The 16,466-nt window shown below is 41.5% G+C and overlaps 1 protein-coding gene across 2 annotated transcripts in view; it reads right to left on the bottom strand.

Moving 5' to 3' along the window:
* Positions 1-16,466, bottom strand: part of MAST4 (microtubule associated serine/threonine kinase family member 4) — a 690,505-nt gene that overhangs the window by 288,581 nt on the left and 385,458 nt on the right. The window lies entirely within an intron of this gene.

The raw sequence follows: 16,466 nt of genomic DNA, 5'->3' as shown, positions 1-16,466 counted from the left end.
ACTGTCCTCATTAACGTCTCCAGAGACTTCTCAACCAATAACAGTATGCTCATCCTGACTCTCACTTTATTTCTCATTACCCTTTTCTTCCTCCCCTCCCCCACACTTTCTACAGTATTAACTGCTTTTAATCTCAACTGAGGCTCTGTCGGGCATACTTTTGTTATAATTAACTTGAATGATAACTTGGCATAGAGTCCTATATCATAATAAGACAAAACTTATGTCTATATCTGACCGGTACAGTTTCTCTTTTTCACCAACTACTCATCTACCTTCTTATGAGACAGGGGCCTATATGTAATTATCTTTGTCTCCTGAGTTTTTTCCTAGGGGATATTTTCATACCTTGTCAATAACATGCTTTTTAAGCCACCAACAAGCAAGAAAATACGCAAAATAATTATAATAGTCAGGCTCAGATTTACATCACTGGAGCCTATAGACACAGATGTCCTGGCATCTTAAAGAGAACCCGAGGTGGGTTTGAAGAATATTATCTGCATACAGAGGCTGGATCTGCCTATACAGCCCAGCCTCTGTTGCTATCCCAAACCCCCCTAAGGTCCCCCTGCACTCTGCAATCCCTCATAAATCACAGCCACACTGCTGACAAACAGCTTGTCAGAGCTGGCTGTGTTTATCTTTATAGTGTCAGTCTACTGCTCTCCCCGCCTCCTGCAGAACTCCAGTCCCTGCCTGCATCCCTTCCCTCCCTGCTGATTGGAGGGAAGGGACGGGGGCAGGGACCGGAGCTGTGCAGGAGGAGGGGGAGCAGCTGAGACTGACACTACAGATGTAAACACAGCCTCACAGCACGGCTGTGATTTATGAGGGATTGCGGAGTGCAGGGGGACCTTAGTGGGGTTTGGGATAGCAACAGAGGCTGGGCTGTATAGGCAGATCCAGCCTCTGTATGCAGATAACATTCTTTAAACACACCTCGGGTTCTCTTTAAAGAAAACCTGAACTGAAAATGAAAAGTCAAAATAAGCATACACAAGTCATACTTACCTTCCATGTAGTCTACTCCTCAGTGTCTTTCTCCTGCCCCGCGTCCTGTTTGTTCACTGTGATCAAGGGAATTTTCCGTCCTCCATTTTGAAAATAGCCATTACCCATAACAGCTTTCTGGTCAGCACACAGTTAAACTGTAACATACCCCACTTGAGCCATAGGGAAACATGGACATTACCTGGCACATCAGTTTTCCTCTCAGCTATAACTGACAGCAACTGATATTTTACTGACAGCAACTGATATATTTCAGTTCTGACAAAATATTGTCAGAACTGGAAGGGATCACTGCAAGAAGAAAATGGTGAGCTTCTGGGAGGAGCTGATGGCAAGGTAACTATGTAATGATCATTTGAAAATACCTCATGTGTTTATTTTAAATATTTTTACTCAGTACAGGTTCTCTTTAAGGTGGCCACTAACAGTCCAATTTCTAGCTAAAAATAGAGTGATCAGAAATTCTGATCGGATTGGTTTAAAATAATCTCAGTTGATGGGCACAATCAATTATGAACGATTATAAAAAAAAAAAAAAAAAATCGCCCAACTGGATTTTTATCAAACCAAAATTTGGATTTTCTTGATTGGTTGTGATAGATGAAGCAAAGATTGATTCGTTGATGATGTAGTGAACGATTTTTCTTCCGATCAGAATTTCTGATCGCTTGAGCGATTTTTCACTAGAAATTGGACCATTAATGGCCACTGTTAGACTTCACTCTCAATGTACCAACAAACCTCCACAGGTGTGCTGGCTTACCCCGCTGTCACCTCTCCCTTACTTCCTTTGCCCATCATAGGTAGCTACAGGTGTCCCTTAGCATTAGTTAGCCAGAGGTACTCTCAGTATTAAAGTGAACCTCCAGACTAAAAATCTACTCAGCAGAACTGAAAAAGCTTGGTGTTTCTTTAAGTTTCACAGCATCAGAACTTACTTACCAAAGCATCATTTTTAGCTGCATTTTTAGCTAAGCTCCACCCATCAAAGAAAAAAAGCCCAGGCTTTTTTTCCCTGGTGCTGTGCAGAGCACAATGGGATTTCCTATGTTGTTATTCACGTTGCCTAGCAACTGGGAGAGGTGCTCAGGACAAAGGACAGGTATCTCTTGCTCCGTCACATCCTTTCAACCAAAAAGATGGATGCCATCATGAAATCAAACATTTGCCTGTTCTTTTAAAACAGTGTGGGTAAGAGATTATTTAACCTATCTATTTTAATTAACATAACTAATGTAACATAGTGATAGTGATGTGATAGTATGTTTGTTTAGGCTGGAGTTCCTCTTTAAAGAAAACCTGTACTGAAAATTGAAAGTGAAATAAACATACACAGGTCATACTTACCTCCCGTGTAGTCTACTCAATCTCTTTCTCCTTTCCCATGTCCTGTTTGTCCACTGGGATCAAGGGAATTCTCTGTCCTCCATTTTGAAAATGGTCATTACCCCATAACAGCTTTCTGGTCAGCACACTGTTAAACTGTCATATCGCCCACTTGAGCCATAGGAAAACATAGACATTACTTGGCACATCAGTTGTCCTCTCAGCTATAACTGACAGCAACTGATAAATAACTGACAGCAACTGATATATTTCAATTCTGACAAAATGTTGTCAGAACTCGAGGCGATCACTGTCGGAAGAAAATGGTGCGCTTCTGAGAGGAACTAATAGCAAGGTAACTATGTAATGTTCATTTAAAGTTACCTCATGTGTTTATTTTAAATAATTTTACTCAGTACAGGTTCTCTTTAAGTAGTTAGTGGTGACCCCCAACTGAAAGGAAATCTCGTCAGTGGAATGTCAAGAGCTAGGTGTGTAACATCTCATTTACGCTCTGCGTGGGACTTTGCATAGGGTAGGAGGAAGGAACTAAGGGAGGGTAGTAAGCCACCTCGCCATCAGGTGCCAGTAGGCACGTGCCTATAGAGCCTTATGGTAATCCGGCCCTGATAATAGTACTTTCCCCTACTTCATGGTACATCTTCAGTTGCAGAGTGCTGAAAAGTTAATTTAAAAAGATCAAAAATGTATTCCTAGGAGAAAACTCAGGAGAAACAGGCAATTGCACATGGGCCATAATGTGGTAATTTTACAGCATGAGAATACGACCTTGGCCACTGCATGAAGGGCAATCCCCAGTGGCTTTGACCCCGCTTATCTCTATGGAGTTAGCACTTCAAGTCAGGACTATCAAAATCATTATCTACACGCCCCAAAAGCCCATCGCGAGAACGGTTATCTAAAGGTTGGTGCACACCAAGAGCGGTGCTATGGTTTTTTCAAATGCTTCCGCTCGTTTTTCCGCCAAACGCAATCTCGGGTCCTGCAGCATTTGTGAGATTTCTGAGGTGTTTCTGCCTCAATGTAAAGTATAGGCAAGCGGAAAACCGCTCTGAAAAACGTTAGATCAGAGTGTTTTTATTACAGAAGCTGTTCAGTTACAGCTGTACTGTAACAAAATATAAAATCTGCTATACAAAAACGCTCCAAAAAACACTAGGCATGTTTAGAAAATATCTCTAAACATGCTTAGAATCCCTCTGAAAAACAGCTTTAAAAATCGCTAGTGTTTGCGGATCCGCTAGCAGTTTTTGGTGTGCACCAGCCCTAATACCTGCACATTTATGTAATTCTAATAGGTTTACAAAATGGTTATCTGTACATGTTAGGACGGCATCAAAAACTACTACAGTTTGAGAAAAAAAAAACAAAAAAAAAAAACACTGTATGCATGTCCCCATTGTCTCTCACAGAGACTTCTGCAGCATCCTCCTCTTAGGTGTTCCCCTCTCTCGTCTACAGTCCATCTCAAACGTCACTACCAACCTTATCCACTTATTACCCCCTGTACATCTGCCGTCCCTCTCTGCCTATCACTTCACAAAGTCACCTCACAGAAATATTCTAATTACTATGCTTTGCCTTCAGATCACTTTGTGACTCATATACTGCATAAATCTTTTATCTCATACATAAAGACAACCCAAATTGCCCCTGCAGGCCTAAATTGTCTACTAGATATCTTCATCACTCATAACCACCTCCAAAACATGCCCTATAAGACTTTCCTCCAACTTTAACAAGTTTAAATGGTTCTCCAAATCATCTTCAAAATTGCCTAACCATCCTTACCATTCACTAAATAACATTTAAAGGACCACTATCGCAAAAGATTGCAAAACTTAAAATACATGCGTATGCATAAAAATAGGAACATTTATCCCAGAGTGAAATGCAGTATAAGTAACCTTTTTCCCTATATTGCTGTCACTTACTGTAAGCTGTAAAAATCTGGTTTTGGACTAGTCCATCTCCTAATGGAGGATTCTCCACATTTCCTTTATTGTTTCCAAAAGTACTGCCTGTAAAAGATCTACACAAATATGCCAGCCAGCCTCCCTCCCTACATACACAATATTTTGGCTGTTGGACTGAGAAGCTGCCATTCAGTGCTTAGGAACATAAATGAAACCCTGAGAATCCTGCAAGTAGAGATGGACAGTCTCAAAATCTGTCAGATCTGTCAGAATAAGGCTGGCGAACGGTGAGAGCAATGGGTCCGTGTGGTGTGACATTGGTGAGCCCTGTTTTTGTACCAACAAGTCTCTGGTCCTTATAGAGTAACCGTAACCAAGAATAGAACTTCATACCAATCAGTAGCGGATATCCCCTTTCCCATGAGAAATCTTTTCCTTTTCTCAAACTGATCATCAGGGGGGTCTGTATGGCTGATATTGTGGTGAAACCTCTCACACAAATGATGTCAGCGCCTCACAGCACTGAGGTCTTGACATCAAACTGTGGGAGCCTTGTTGTATTGTGAGAAATAACAGCTGTTTACAGCTGTTTCCAACTGCCAAAAAAAACAAGCAGCATCTCCTTCCAGTGACATAACCTGCCAGCAGTAAAAATGTCGCCCTGTGATTAATGTCAGAATGTAAATCAGGGAGAGGAAAAATTTTACAATGAGCAAACACTGACTAAATCATTTATACATCATTATTGTAAAAATTAAGCACTTTATTACCCTATTTTCACTGGAGTTCCTCTTTAAGGGACTAGAGACTGTTGGTACTTACATGGTTGACATCAAACACCTGCTGAATCTGGTGCCTCTCTTACGTACAGTATCTCGTCATCCTTCACATTTGACTGTAAGTCTGATGTGGGAGGGTCCTTTGGCTTATAAGCAGCCTGCAGGCTTTATAAAGCAGCAGAGGACTGTTTGGGAGTGAGTATTTCCCTCTTTGTGTGTTTGGTAAGTTTCAGAGCAGTTGGGGACAGGCTCTTGGGGGTGGCAGCTCCAGGGCTTGACTGTGCTCACATATGGTGTTACATGCTGGTTCTGGGGCCCCGGGCAGTGAGAGTTCCCGGAGCCCCAGGCTGGCTTGTGCACCATTGTTTTTAATTTTTCTCAAGTTTGTAATCAACACCCCTTACTAACTTACGTACGGAGCTGTGTAATATGTTAGCACTCTATAAATAGAGACACTTCTACTACTACCACTGCTAAATTAGGTAGGAATGTGTCACAGCTCTTTCTCACATTAACTTTGCAACTTCCTGTAATTTATGTCTGCTCGTTAGACAATGGCTGATAAGTCTCAGGATGCCAATTCCGTGCCAATGAGAAGCACTATTCTGACTACATTGGCGCCCTAAGCAAGCCACAATTTCCAACTCCTACAAACCTAATAACTCACTAAAAAAAAAAAAAAAAAAAAAACAGCTTAGTTATGCCATCCCATTTAACAAGATTCAGCAATATAGCCATACTGTATCCATATAAAAAAAATAAAACACAGCACTAACATCCTCCCAATAAAATGTTATGCACTGCCGTGATTGTTTAAAATGAAATAAATATGGCAGCCTCCATATCCCTCTCACTTCAGTTGTCCTTTAAATGACAACTGAAGTGAGAGGTATATGGAGGCGGCCATATTTATTTAATTTTAAACAATACCAGTTGCCTGGCAGCCCTGCTGATCTATCTGGCTGCAGTAGTATCTGAAAAACACCAGAAACAAGCTTGTTCAGGTGATATGACGTAAGGTGCCCATAGATCTGACGATTATGGGCAGATTCGACAAATAGACAAATTTACCTCTAATCGAATTAGAGATACATTTGTCTCTCGTCGAAGCTGCCCATATACTACAGGCCGTTTCCCATCCGATTTCAGCATGAAATCTTTAGGGAATCAGCTGAGCCCGCCGCCTCCGCACTGCTGCTATACCCCCCCTCCCCCCAGTGTGTGCATTTATAAATTACCTGTCCTGCTAGCAGCACATAGTGTCTGGGGGCGCCCCAAATGCGGCTTTTTGAATACAGTGGCACTTTATTTGGCCTGAGGAAGTGGGCTAGATCCCACTTAACACATTGCCTGTGCTTATTATGAAACTATTCTATCTTAAGTGAGTTGTCATCTGTGAGGTAAACCACCTCATCTTTCTTAATTTTAGTGTTTTATATACATATTGGTTGCCTCTTTACCTTCTCCTGTGTAATATGAATGCATATCTTCCACCATTTCGTACAAATTGGTAGTTGGTTGACTGCATCAGCTGTAATCCACCCTTGTCTTGTATTGTTAACTGTTGTATTATTTATATTGCATTGTTATACATTTTCTTCGGTTCTGCAGCCACACAGAAGATGTAGGCGCTATATAAATCAACAATAATGATGATTCTGGATTACATGCAGTCATTCAGCTCTCCCCGCGCCGAACTGAGCGATGTCGATATAATATGCACCCCCTTTCACCAGGGGGGGGGGGGGGGACTTGAACAATAAACGACAGAACAGAGGTGCCAAAAGGATAAAATAAGCTAAAACGTTTAAAATCAAGGAGCGGCAGTAGTGGACTTACCTACTCCAAAGGACATAAAGACAAACGTGTATACAATTAACAAATGAATTTTATTGATACACTCCTTGGTTGTAACGCATTTTGCAGGTGGGACCCCGCTTCATCAGACAGTCAGGTGGGAGTATATAACAAAAAGCCCTCCAGGTTTGTGCTAAGACCCTCAGAGGTCTGGGTTAGAAGACTTTATAACGCAGCTCCGCAACGTGGCACTCTGAATGCGACCTAAATATTAACCAGATTTTACGAATACCCATGTGCAATGCCTCCCTTTTAGCATACCTTCCAACTTTTTAGGATACGAAAGAGGGGAAAATTAAGCCACGCAAATGCCACAACCCCAATCCACCCCCTGGCACACCCCTAGTCAGGCATAAAGATTTCTTAAGAAAAATATGTTTTATAATTCAAACCACACTGGTCATTTCTATTCTGGAACATTTCCCTTCATATTAACGTGAGAATAAAAAAAAAAATAACAATTCAAAGATTGGGAATAAAGTTTCCAGTCAATTAAACATATTTTTCTGTAGAAAATACATATATTTACATAGATCTGTACATCAGCCCTGAAGAGGGAATGAGGAAGAAAGAGGGACAGAGGGATTTGGTTCCCAAAGAGGGACTGTCCTTCCAAAAGAGGGACAGTTGGGAGCTATGCTTTTAGCTCTACATTGTATACATCAACACTGTTCTTCAAAACTGTCTATATATCTTTGGAATGCAAAGTGCTCAAGTCACAAGGCAACAACTGCGACTTGTGTTGCAAAGCAGCAAATGCTGGAGTGGCATACGTGTTTGTGATGTGTTACACAATGCCTGCTTTGCATTGATAAGCAGAGAGATCGGATTTTCACATTTTCCAGTTCAATATCATATACTGTCCAGAGTTCCCAGAAGAGGCTTGTCAATCACTCTGCCTCCAGCTTCTCCCGCTGTTCTCCCAGAGGGGCTGATGAGCAATGAACTAAATTCAATGCTGAACCACACCAGGAGAAACAGATTCTGGCGTATTTACTGTATATTCTGGCGTATAAGACTACATTTTAACCCTTGAAAATCTTCTGAATAGTCACGGGTCATCTTATACGCCGGTTGTTATTGATGGCAAGTGATACTCCCTATCCTGTTACCGCCTCTCAGATCTCGCTGCTGAGGACTGTAGTGAAGCGGCGCAGGCGTACAAGTGAGAGATCGGAGAGGCAGAGGAGGAGGTAAATAGGATACAAGGGCGGGCCAGATGGGTGAAAGTGGCGTGTTTTTTGGGCACAGCGTGATCTATTCTTCCATACCTCTCAGATAGACAGGTAGACCGGGAAAGCTGACCAATCCGCTTAGGGAGAGGGAGAGTTGACCAATCCAACAAGTCCTACATACTGTTATATACTGGGTACCACATATAGTACAGCACCAGTATCTGTTCATACAGAGCACCAATATAAGTTTTTTAATTCATATTTGGTGTGCATTGGAAGAGGGGTAGTCATACGGCGAGAATATCCCAAACTCTATATTTTAACTGGAAAAAAGTCGGGGGGTCGTCTTATATGCCCAGTCTTATACGGCAGAATATACGATATGAAAAGCCACAGCTCCAATTCCTCCAATTAGGTACTGAGTACAAGCAGGGGCATAAGTAGACTTAATAGGGCCCCCCTCTGCAAAAATGATAGCATGAGGCCCCCTTTGTCCCCAAACTCCATGGGATTGTGGGCTGGCAAATGACAGCAGAGGGTGTTCTACTGTGAAGCAGCCTCTGGAAGCAGGGAATAATTACACACGCTCCTGCACACAGTTTTCATGAGTGAATGGGGAGGTTTTTTGCTAATTAGCTGCACTTGCGGCTGGGGAGAATGAGAAGGAGGAGCCTCCAAAGCATCTGGGCCTCCTGCGCTGGCAGGGGTTGCAAGGGTGATTGCTACGCCCATGAGTACAAGCCATCAAGCTGAATAATTTTATCAAGAACTATTTACAGCTAACTGGTAACTTCTCAATGTTTCATTAGTACCGTATAATTTTTTTCAAAAACTATCAAGTACTTTTTTTTTGCCATTGTGGGGGGTGGTGGTAGTGGGTGGGTGGCCATTAGACAACTATAAATAGCCATTAGATAATCGTTACACATCTATAAGATGCCACCATTTCTCATAGTGCTTTACAGAATATTCCTATATATCAATACCATTCCTGATATAGTTGGGGGGGGTAGTAAACCTACCAGTGTGTTTCTGGGATGCAAGATGTAATTGAAGTGCCCACACAAACACAAGGAAAACATTTCTACTCCATGTATCTGTCTCGGATTAGAGACAATGAACAATGAGCATGCAGGTAAGAGGTTTCTGACAAGATTTTCCAGAAGCTTGTTTCAGGTGTGTAATTCAGACACTACTGATGCCAGAATGATTGGCAGGGCTAAAGGGCAACGGGTATTATTTAGAAGGAAATAATGGCTGCATCCATATAACTTGATGCAGGTCCCCTTTAAGGGCCTCTACTGACCTTAGCCAGGATTCCAACCCTGGTCTCCCATGTCAATGGCAGTGCCCTTAACCAGTACACTATCCAGCAACACTGGATTCACTTTTTTGGAATGGGTAAGATGTATTATAGGGTACATTGTGACATGTGACATGTTATTCAGCTCTCAAAGACAAATATTGAACTAGTTATCGGTTTCCTGCAATATGTTGTGAAAAAGTGTTTTATAACACCAGGTAGTTATCAGTGACAGTTACGCTGCAGTCTAACTGCTGCAAACTGCAGAGAATCTGTCATTTATGCTACATTCAAACAGATAGCTAACCTGTGGGCCCTTGTTGGGTAATTCAGCCAGCCACTGAGCAAAAGATGGCATCATATTAAATCTGAGTGTGTCTGTGGACAGATGTGACTCAAAGTGGACGCCTCTCCACTGCCTGTGCTGAATGCTAAGCAAGCGCCTGGGCCAATGCATGAGGGCAGCATACAGGAGGATAATCCATCCACTTCAGCCTTCCGTATGAAAGGGGTCTTTTAGAGTCCTGAATTTTTAACCCTTACAGCACAAAAAAAAAAGAACACAACCTGATTCTAAGCATGACGGACTACACATGTGTGTGCATTGGGACATTAAACTAATTGATCCTGGAATCTAATGTGCAGAACCTCATCATTACCTCTGGGACTATAACGATTATTTTCTCGTGTTACATTTCACTTCAGTTACACGTTATCTAACAATAGGTACCCCCCCCCCCCCCCTTTTTTTTTTTAGTTTCTGCTCATAACTGTTAATTTGTAGCTTCACGAACTTGTATGGCAGCCGGATGAAAATCCCTCCGTGCACCTTAGCCCTGAATGTGAGGAGTGCGTTAACTTTTATAAACTGACCATAAAACTATAAGTGCATGTAGGACTGACAGGTCAGCTAAAGGTAAAATGTGTGCTAAAAACATCAAAATCTAGCGAGGCACATGGGCACAAAAACTTACATGGAAACTCTGCTCCACTGCATCACATCTGTATCAGTAAAGCACTTGAGTGAATGCTAAAATGGTTATCAGCCCCCAGAGTGGAGATCATTACAATTTTATCTCTTCATCATCTTTAAAGCAATCTTTTTTGATGTATTATTATTAGAGAGATAGTGTCACACATCACATGTTTTTACCGTACCATTTCTATGAGCATTAAGCTCAGTTCTTGCATCGCAAACCACGTTTTGTTAGAAATTTTATAAACCAGAAGCAGTTATGAGCATGCTCTGGTTTGGATCCCTTTATCAACTTACTAATCTTACAGGGATGTGGATTTTATAAGAAGGAACTCCTGCTGTTACTGCGCGGTATGCTAGCAAGAAGCATTCAAAACACTATAAAAGGAGTTTATTTCAGCCTTTATACTGCAGTGATAGAAGCCTGGGCTTTATAAAGTACTCGCTCCGATTCAGATCACTTTCTAGCTCATAGCAGATTGCAAGATTATGTTCCTATCATGCAGCATAGGCACTTCTCACCTTATAAAGAATCAAGAAACATCCACCCCATACATGACCTACAGTCATTCACAATGTCAATGCTGACATTCTCCCACCATTAAATGCCATCTTTAAACTGGACCTGAACTCAGAACTTCCTTTCTGCTCTGTAAGTGGCTGGATGGTGTAAGTAAGTGGCTGGATGGTGTAATGGTTAAGGGCTTTGCCTCTGACACAGGAGACCTGGGTTAAAATCTCGGCTCTGCCTGTTCAGTAAGCCAGCACCTATTTAGTAGGAGACCTTAGGCAACCCTCCCTAACACTGCTACTGCCTATAGAGCGCGTCCTAGTGGCTGCAGCTCTGGTGCTTTGAGTCCGCCAGGAGAAAAGCACGATATAATTTTTTTAAAAATACACAATAGCATAATAACCTTTACAGAAAAACATTGCTTTGTTACAGCTGATACACATCCTGCAATAAATCATCAATGTGTCTACTTCCTGCTTTCATAGAAACAGACATATTTTTAACATCCTGTGCTCTCAAATGAGCTTTTCTGCCTTATCAGCTGACACGGGAGAGATCTGATTACAACTTGTGATTAGACACAGATGAGGGGGAATTAGACAGGTTCAACTCTACACATACAGGGTGCATTTCTCTAGGTTTTCCTTCTGTCCTGTGCAAGAGTTCAGGTCCAATTTAAAACAAACCACAAGTCTTTATAACCAGAGATGCTAATTTTTCTGACTTGATGTTGATATTTTCTGTTTGCCATTTGTATTCCGACTGATATTGGAATGGAGCCCATTAAGGGTACAGTCTTTCAAACAATGGACCGTGACATCAATAGGATCAGGTACCGTTAATAATATAGATCGACCAAGAATGATTGCTCTATCGATCGGTATGTCAATCTGAATTTCAGATCACTGGAAGGTAGATCATTCAGGAAATTGGATAGTTAATGGGCACATCTATACAAATCGGCAGCGGCTGGGTTTCATTCGTTCAATTTTAATCCGCATACTAAATGGAACAAGATCTGGTGTTAGTCGATGAGCAGAAATGCAGACATAGAACCAGCAAGCGTTGATTCCGGTGATATCGCTCCTATTTATTGTACAGCGCTGCGTAATATGTTGGCGCTATATAAATCCAATCAATAATAATAATATCTTCAATGACTAACGGTACATGGTTTATTGTAAGCTTTGGAAACGTGAAGTTTCTTCTTCAGGCATTATACAGAACTGGATCAGCACCGGTTTTGTACAATTCTGACCCAGTTATCTACAATGCCTGAAGAAAAAACTGAGCATTTTGAATCGAAAGCTTGCAATAAACCATGTACAGTTAGTCATTAAAGGTGTCACCGGAATCAATGTTTGTTGGTCAGAAAACTTTGTAATACATTATTTTTATTTGTAACTAAAGAGGAAAGCTAAAGAAACAGTAAAACCAGAAAACTACTTAATTATTGCAGTATTTGTATAGCGCCTTTCTCCTGTCGGACTCAAAGCGCTTGCGAGGCAGCCACTAGAGCGCACTCAGTAGGCAGTAGCAGTGTTAGGGAGACTTGCCCAAGAAACTCCTTACTGAAATAGGTGCTGACTTACTGAACAGGCAGAGCCGAGATTTGAACCCTGGTCTCCTGTGTCAGAGGCAGAGCCCTTTACCATTACACTATCCAGCCACTGCTGGATAGTGTAATGGTTAATCAGCAGCCTTGCTTGCCTCTCAGTGCACCAACCACTTAAAATAACCTCACTGGGAACATCTGAGAGTGCAACAGAAAGCAAAATGTTTTAGTGATCCTCAGCCTTCTCCCCCCCCCCCATGACCACATTTAAATCACTGTCTGCATTGCTGCTACAGAGGGCTGGAGAAAGTCTAGCAAAACTATCTCATTTACTACTGTCAACAGGGTGAACCAGAATGGATAAGGAAGGCTGTAGCCAAGGCAGCCTTTATTTTTCAACTTCAGCTAAAAAGTGCTGGTTTCTTAGAAAAAGGTTGGCATAGTTCAAAGAGCTACAATAACTCACGGAGCAAACATGAGAAGAATGAGCAGTCAAACAAACCGTAAACACCTGTGTGCTTTTCATGTGAAGGGATGGCAGAGTTACGGTCCAGGTTCGAATCCATGCCAGTACATTTATCTGCATGGAGTTTGTAGGTTTTCCTAGTGTTAGTGTGGGTTTCTTCTAGGCAGTTTTTTTCCACATTCCAGAAACACACTAGGAAGTGAATTTCCACTGAAAATTGGCCTCAGACCACAGGTGTCAAACTCCAGGCCTGGAGGGCCAGATCCATGCCAGTGTTTAGGATGGACTGAGACATGGAGAATGTTCTACCTGATGAACCACACCTCTCCTGATTCAGTTCCATCCATTAATTTGATCTGTAGCAAAAATGTGCGAGGACCTTGGCCCTTGAGGACTGGCGTTCAACACCCCTGCCTTACACTGTGGTAGAGACTTCCATCTATAGCTATAGTAGGGACATTAGGTTATGAGATCCTTCCCTGACCATTAATGATGAGAATTGTTTGATGTTCTTCATAAAGCAGTGTCAGCTGTTGAATTTGATTGGTCTATTTTAAAGCTGCATCCAATTAGCATAAAATCTGCATCAAAAAAATTAGCATCTCACCCATGAGTGAGCTAGCCATAGCTAATATAAGGAAGATGTATAGTCAGGTTGCGCTGTTACTAGGGATGACCAATGAGATGTAAACATTTCTGAGTTCATGCAGGATTATGCAATGTTTATGCAAACATATGCAGCTTGAAAATTGACCTATCAATTTAAACCTGCGTGGGACTTGATTGGTCACTGTTCAAGCTGTATATATTTGCATTAAGATTTACATAAACCTGCATGAACTCAAATATTTGCATCTCATTGATCATCCCTAGCTGTTACCATTTCCCTGAGACAAGGGAGTCTCTTCCCTGCTACACTACATGAATGCTAGGGTGAATTGATTGCACACCTTTGGCCATGCATCTTGTGTTTGGTTACCAGTTATGACAGGTGTGCAAAAGAGAATCTTTAATGAATTAGAGTACTAGAAGAGAAATACTCATGATAAACTTGGATGATCAAGAACACAAACCTTTAACTGAAATATATATGTGTGTGTGTAGAGTCCAGGGTGCCTGAAGTGCTCTAACAACATATTCTGTTAAATCACTGGCCTACTTTTGACAAATAATACTGCATGTTTTTGCTGCATTAAGAATGAAGGCCCGCTCTCTGGATATTTTGTTCTTTACATGCTGGATGACTAAAATTTATATGCTAGACACACAGAGAAGCTCAATATTTATTACCCAGAGCCGTAATTCAACCAAAATGTGTAACAAACCACTGAAAATAGATTCCGCTACCACTAAGGGTATTACTCTAACTCATTAGCTGTGCTTGTAAAGTAAATGATACCATATTCCTGTTACATGATTTTTCTAGCTTACCCCTGAGGTTCTGGAGACTGACACTGCTAATGATTTAGTAGCAGCTATCCTTAAAATTAACACTTACTGAATCAGAATGCATGGGATTTGGGAAAAAGAAGTAGGCCACTATCTACAGCAAAGAGGATACATATCCCTTTTTTAACTATAGTATATCACCAACAAATTTCGTAGCACTGTAAATAGTACAAGATTAATAGTGGGGAGCATAGATAGATGAGAAGTTCAATACTCTTTACAATCAGGACATTTAGCAATGCAAATGCATACATAGTGGATGCGTGGTTTTAGACATCACTAATACTGGCGCATGTTCATATGATAAACAAATCAAAATAAGAAACAATAGAAGGACTGTGTTGACTGATCTAAGTTACAAGTACCAGTATATGGGGGCTTTAAAGTGGAACTAAACTCAGAACTTTCTCTCAGTCGCTACAAGCTTATAATCTAGAGGGCAGTGGGGTGTAGACATTAGGTATGAAGACACAGGTGTTAGCGAGTGACAGAGTGAGCATCCAATGCTACCTATAGAGAATTATACGCTTGTCTGAACAGGTGTATTTTGAGAGCATGTTTGAAGGTTTCCAGGCTCGAAGCATGGTGGACAGGCTGTGTAAGAGTGTTCCAAAGGAAAGGTGATGCTTGTGAGAAGTCCTGGATGTAGGAGTGAGAGGAAGTGACCAAGCTACAGGACAAGAGGGTCTTCCTGGCAGGAGCGAAGGTTCTAGTGAGATGCTATCTGGAGATTAATAAAACGTACAGAGGTGACAATATATGCAAAATGCCATTTATTTTGCTGGAGCCGATTACTTTTCCCACTGATCATCAGTTTACACAAAGCGATCTGCAATTAGCGGTTTGCCTTTTTCAGACCTTGGCACTCCGTTCAGGTTTATTTAAATGGAGCTTTGTGTTACAACTTTTGGGAAAATACTGATCTTAAAGAGGAGTGCCACCTTTTAAAATGGGAGAAGAAAGAAGCAGCAATGTGTAATCAATCATGTATCTGCACAACAACTCCCTGTGAACTCTGCAGATCACGCCATACCAGCAACCATCAAATCTCTGACTTTCAGCAAAGTGTAAAGACTTTTACAGGGAGTATCATCATATGAGCTGACAGATTACTATCCAGCTATAATTCATGACACAAATGGTTCTTACTTACTACTAACCGCATTCTGATGATGTGGGATGACTTAGATTTAAATGGATGAACTCATTATGGCTGAAAATAGCAGGTTTATCTACAGAGAGGTTCAAGCGTTGATTGGATAAAGGTCCATACACAATGCCAGTAAGGCTTTGTTCATATCTAAAATCAAAATCGCTATCGCCAGCGATTTTTGGGTTTTCTACACATTTTTCCCCCTCCCGGCACTCCACTGCGCGCTACGATTCTGTACAAAGCACTTTTGTAAGAGCTTTTGCAGAGTGATTCCGTTTTTTCACTCGCTGACGTCAGTCAGGAAGTTAACTCTTTGACCCGGAAAATAATAAATACAATGTATTTATTCTTAAAAGCGCAAACGCAATCACCGGATAAAGCGATTTGTGAGCGTTTTGCTCTTTTCCTATACCTTTCATTGTAGCAAAATCACCCCAAAAATGGTACATGCAGCACTTTGCTGAGCAGAAAGCAGACGAAACACGCTGATATGAACTATTCCATAGGAATTCATTGCACTGGCGATTTCTTGGTGTTTTTTAAAAATCGCCGGGGCTCAAAAAAAAAAAAAAAACCCTGCAAAACGCCCAAGCCCTAAGGGTCACCCAAAAGGGTCATTCTTGACACGCTTTCCCCATACAAACATGCTGCCCAGCTATCTGCTGAAAAGTCAGTTCAACTATATGGAGGTGGGAGAATGAGGGGGAGCAAGCCGCCAGCGTCTGAGGTGGACAATAACATTGACTGTTGAGCTTTCCACCATGTTTAACCTCCTTAGCGGTAACCCCAAGTCAGGCTCGGGCTAGAAATCCGTAGCTCAGAGTTGTATTCCTGAATTGGATCCATCAGAAGAGTGGAATCCTGCACGGGCAATATGATTTTTAGGGTCTAAAACATGAGAAAAAATTGCACTGCTTTTGGACAATAAATTTAAAAACAATCATACTGCCAGGGAGGTTAATTGG

This window comes from Hyperolius riggenbachi, chromosome 1 (assembly GCF_040937935.1).
Source record: "Hyperolius riggenbachi isolate aHypRig1 chromosome 1, aHypRig1.pri, whole genome shotgun sequence".
Classification (NCBI taxonomy): domain Eukaryota; kingdom Metazoa; phylum Chordata; class Amphibia; order Anura; family Hyperoliidae; genus Hyperolius; species Hyperolius riggenbachi.
The sequence above is the reverse complement of the archived record's forward strand: the minus strand, read 5'-3'. Positions and strand labels throughout refer to the sequence as shown.